The following is a 5846-nucleotide window of genomic DNA, read 5'->3' as shown; positions in this document are numbered from 1 at the left end:
CCCTGCAAATTGGTTCATCTGTACCATTTTTCTAGATTCCACATATATGCATTAATATATGATATTTGTTTTTCTCTTTCTGGCTTACTTCTCTCTGTATGACAGACTCTAGGTCCATCCACATCTCTACAAATGACCCAATTTCGTTACTTTTTATGGCTGAGTAATATTCCATTGTATATATGTACCACATCTTCTTTATCCATTTGTCTGTCATTGGACATTTCGGCTGTTTCCATGTCCTGGCTATTGTAAATAGTGCTGCAATGAACATTGTGGTGCATGTGTCCTTTTGAATTATGGTTTTCTCAGGGTATATGCCCAGTAGTGGGATTGCTGGGTCATATGGTAGTTCTATTTTTAGTTTTTTAAGGAACCTCTATAGTGTTCTCTATAGTGGCTGTATCAATTTACATTCCCAGCAACAGTGCAAGAGCGTTCCCTTTTCTCCACACCTCTCCAGCATTTATTGTTTGTAGATTTTTTGATAATGGCCATTCTGACCAGTGTGAGGTGATACCTCATTGTAGTTTTGATTTATATTTCTCTAATAATTAGTGATGCTGAGCATCTTTTCATGTGCCTCTTGGCCATCCATATGTCTTCTTTGGTGAAATGTCTATTTAGGTCTTCCGCCCATTTTTTAATTGGGTTTTTTTTTTTTTTGATATTGAGCTCCATGAGCTGTTCATATATTTTGGAGATTAATACTTTGTCCATTGCTTCATTTGCAAATATTTTCTCCCATTCTGAGGGTTGTGTTTTCATCTCATTTACGGTTTCCTTTGCTATGCAAAAGCTTTTAAGTTTAATCAGGTCCCATTTGTTTATTTTTGTTTTTATTTTCAAAGTGCTATTACTTTTTTAATTGCTATTTTTGCTACAGACTCGTTAAGAATTCAAAACTTGAATTGGAAGGAACCTAAAAATGTCTTACTTTATGTCAATGGAGTCTATTACATATCAATGAAATGAAATCTATTTTTGTAACACTCAAAGAAGAATATATCACACCTAATGCAAATCTGTTCTCAGATTTCCTAGAAAATAAGCTGAACAAAGGGAGGACTAAATAAAATGTAATTTTAATATTGAATTAACATGACAGAATAGGAGAAATAGAGAGTCAAAATGCTGAACACATTTTTAGTTATCCAGGGTAGCCCAGGAGGTTTTATTTTAATTATACACTAGAGGTAATGTTTTTAGGGAGTTCAAATAAATACTCATCATTCAACTTGACCTTTAATTAGGCATTGAAAACCTTCTGCAAAGGGAAGGAAACCATCCAACAAAATGAAAAGGTAGCCTACTGAATGGGAAAAGATATTTGCAAATTATATATTCCATACAGGGTTAATATCTAAAATATGTAAGGAACTCATAGAACTCAATATCAAAAAACCAAATAATTCCAATTAGAAAGTGGGTAGACGACCTGAATAGACTTTTTCCAAAGAAGACATAAAGATAGCTAACAGACACATGAGAAGATGCTCAACTTCACTAATCATCAAGGAAATGCAAATCAAAACAATAGTGAGATATCACCTCACACCTGTCAGAATTGCTATTATCGAAAAGACAACAGGGCTTCCCTGGTGGCACAGTGGTTAAGAACCTGCCTGCCAATGCAGGGGACACGGGTTCGAGCCCTGGTCCGCGAAGATCCCACATGCCACGGAGCAACTAAGTCCGTGTGCCACAACTACTGAGCCTGTGCTCTAGAGCCTGCAAGCCACAACTACTGAGCCCACGTGCCACAACTACTGAAGTCCATGTGCCTAGAACCCGTGCTCCCCAACAAGAGAAGCCACAACAATGAGAAGCCCGCACACCACAACAAAGACCCAATGCAGACAAAAATAAATAAATTGATTAATTAATTTAAAAAAAAAAGACAACAAATAACAAGTGTTGGCAAGGATGTGGAGAAAAGGAACCCTTGTGCACTCTTGGTGAGAATGTATATTGGTGCAGCCACTGTGGAAAGCAGTATGGAGATTCCTCAAAAAATTAAAAATAGAACCACCATACAATCTAGCAATTCCACTTCTGGGTATTTATTCAAAGAAAACAAAAACACTAATTTGAAAAGACTTATGCATTCCTATGTTCATTGCAATATTGTTTATCATAGCCAAGATATGGAAGCAACATGTCTATTGACAGATGAATGGATAAAGAAGATCTGATATATATAATATATATAGTATATAGAGTGTGTGTATATATATATATATATATATATATATATATATATATATATATAGTGTGTGTGTGTATATATATATAGTTTGTATACAGACACACAATAGAATATTACTCAGTCATAAAAAGGAATGAAATCTTGTCATTTGCAACAACATGGATGGATCTAGAGTATATTATGCTAAGTGAAAAGAGGCAGAAAAAGACAAATACCATATGATTTCCCTTATATGTGGTATCTAAAAACAAAACAAATGAACAAACAAAACAAAACAGAAACAGACTCATAGATAAAGAGAGTAATTTGGTGTTTGCCAGAGAGAACTTGAGAGGGGAGAAATAGATGAGAAAGATTAAGAGGTGCAAACTTCCAGTTACAAAATGAATGAGTCACAGGGATGTAATATTGAGCATGAAGAATACAGTCGATAATACTGTAATAACTTTGTATGGTGACCAATGGTTACTAGACTTACGGTGATCATTTTGTAATATATTTAAGTGTCAAATCATTATGTTATACACCTGAAACTAACATAATATTGTACAACTATACTTCAATTATAAATAAATAAGTGAATAAGGCATTAAAAAAATCTTCACGGGGGCTTCCCTGGTGGCGCAGTGGTTGAGAGTCTGCCTGCCAATGCAGGGGACACGGGTTCGAGCCCTGGTCTGGGAGGATCCCACATGCCGCGGAGCAACTAGGCCCGTGAGCCACAACTACTGAGCCTGCGCGTCTGGAGCTTGTGCTCCGCAACAAGAGAGGCCACGATAGTGAGAGGCCCGCGCACCGCGATGAAGAGTGGCCCCCGCTTGCCGCAACTGGAGAAGGCCCTCGCGCAGAAACGAAGACCCAACACAGCCATAGATAAATAAATTAAAAAAAAAAAAATGCAAACCTTTAAAAAAAAAAAAAAACTTCATGAATTCATGAAGAATCATCAGACTTCTGTTATATCCTCAAAGTTCATTACTTTTCCTTTGTTTTACTATAAGTTTTTATCTATAATTAAAAGAGAGAAAATGTATGAAAGTACCTAGCATAAAAGTTAGCGTATATACACATAATAAATGTTTGTTTCCTTTCTTTCCCTGTTGTATAATAAACTTAAAGAAACTTACTAAATTTCTGGTCACATATTTATCTTGGCTTTCTCTAGCCATTTTTAAAAGAGTAAGTAAATATGCTTGGAAAACGGAATTAAAACTCAAGGGAAAATTAGAGCTATATGAAGACAAAATCTTTTAAGTGCTATGAAGTGCTTAAAATATTACATGATCACATGCATTAATGGTAGGCATTTTAACTTGAGCATAGTTGTGTGTATGTTGTTGATATTCACAATTTTAACTACTACTATTTTCAGGCATTGCAAATCCATGCATAGAATTCAATTCAGAGAGAAGCTAGGAGCCTTAGATGACAGATGATTAAGTCAAAAGGAATTCATATTTAAAATAAAAGTAAAAGAACTTCTTTAACTATTTTTAGATCATTGGCAGAAATTCTAACCAAAAGAATATTATTAAAATGATTAACCTTGCAGTCTTGGAATTATGAATATTTGCTTCTTCCAATTAAAAATGTTAGACTCATACAAAATGGTATAAAGATTCAATTGCATAAACCTACAAGTTAAAAAAAATCAAAGTTATTACTACGCAGAACAGCTGTTACATATTAATGAAATTGGACTTTATGGGTGTTTGTGTGTGAACATGTTTATGACACAAATGGATCATAGAATGTTCAGCTTTTCTAAGTTCAGAAATGTTGGGCCAGTTTTACTCCCTTCCAAAGTGAAATTAGGGCTCTCAAAGAGTCCAGACTTGAATACAGGAAATGAAAGTTCCTGAAATGCCCACAGAATAGGTACCAGATGGAGATCAGGGTTACCAAGTATTTGGGGCAAGGCAGTGCAGAAGATTATATCCAAGTAAGTGACAAAATGAAAGTTAACTGAACCATTCAGTAAATGCTGTAGTTCATTATGCAGTCTAACGTACCAGTACTGTCTCGTCATCTTCTCTCTTTAATCATTTAGGTTGGAGTCTTCACTAGGGCCATAAGGGATTTTAGATCAATTTAGTTTGATCTCTTTATTATACAAATGAGGCTCAGAAAGATTAAGTGACTAGTTCAAATCACAAAGGCAATAATAGGAAGAATAGGGTCTTGAACTCTGCTCTCTCTGTTCTCAGCCCAGAGCTTTCCCCATTCTTTCCCAAGGCCTTTTTCCAATATTACCAGCATCACAAGTGCTGCCTGAGGGCTGAAGTCAAAGCTTGTCTCTCCCTTTGGTGTTGCAAACAGGGAGGAATTCCAGTCCTGCCCATACCCGCCTGGAGGTTGAGACTGGTCCAAGTGAGAAGTCCTAAGGAATCCTTGGAACGTGGAAAATAATGTCTTTGAGGGTGAGTGTGTGGTATGTGAAGATACACCTGAAAAGGAGGCTGGAACCACACTGTAGGGCCCTCAACTGCCAGGCTACTGAACTTGAAATTTATTTGACCTGTCAAGGAGTACCTCTCCTGGTGTCTAGCACAGTGTAGGTATTAATGTATATTTGTTATATGAATGAATGAGTCGTTAGTAATCTGTGAGCTGATTCTGGGACATGTTCTTATCAGAGGTGCACTTCAGGCTGTGTTAGCGCTGCAGTGAGATTTGACTGAGTTTCAAGGAGACTGGCAGTTGGGAGAGTAGATTCAATCACAAAGATGAGAAAGAGACTACAGCGAGTTATACGATATGTATATATATAATTTTAATAGCCTTGTTGGTACATAATTAGGTTTTTTAAAAAAGATTGCTCATGGGTGAATCAGCATATATAATGTTAAGTGAAAGAAGCCAGACACAAAAACGTGCCAGTTCAGGTCCTCTAGGAAGCAGATGCCAAAATGGAATCAAAGTCCAAGAGATACAATGTGTGAAATAAAGGGAAGAGGGGGTGGAAATATAGGCAGGGTGAGCTGTCATGGTACAATGACACCTGTGACACCTGTGAAAGGAGAGGGGAAGAAAGGAGGATTGGTAAGAAGAGACTCAGACTGTAAGACTGCCAGGCGGATAGGGCTCCCTAGAGTACAGCTTGCCATGAGAGGGTCCTGCTTTGAGCAGAAGTAGCTTGGCTCTGGTACTCCCACCCTGCTAAGTCATTGGCTGGGTGCAGCCTAGGGAAAGCATGGTCTTGGTGTAAATTCGGCTCACTGCACTCCTCCCTGCAGGTTCTCTCCTAAAGGGAGATCTGAGTGGCACATGTCCATGGCCATTGTAATATTATTTGAGTCTGTTTACATACAATTAAAAAAACAGACAAGCCAAGATAGTGGTTACTTTTAGGGAGAGGTAGTGACTGGAATGGGATACAAGGGGGACTTCTTCTGGGGTGCTGATAATGTTTTATCTTTTAATCTGGGTGCTGGCTACACACCAGATATGTTCACTTTTTGAAAATTCATTGAGCTAACACTTATGATTGGGTATTTATCTATATTGTGTAATATTAACGTCAAAGGATGAAATAAAAAGATTGCTCGCTAAGCTGAAAAGAAAAATAATATTGAAGATTTTAATACAGTAGACAATAACAAAGAATTTGCTGGAAAATCAAATATTTACTTCAAAT

Source organism: Balaenoptera ricei, chromosome 7 (genome assembly GCF_028023285.1).
Source record: "Balaenoptera ricei isolate mBalRic1 chromosome 7, mBalRic1.hap2, whole genome shotgun sequence".
Lineage (NCBI taxonomy): Eukaryota > Metazoa > Chordata > Mammalia > Artiodactyla > Balaenopteridae > Balaenoptera > Balaenoptera ricei.
The sequence above is the reverse complement of the archived record's forward strand: the minus strand, read 5'-3'. Positions refer to the sequence as shown.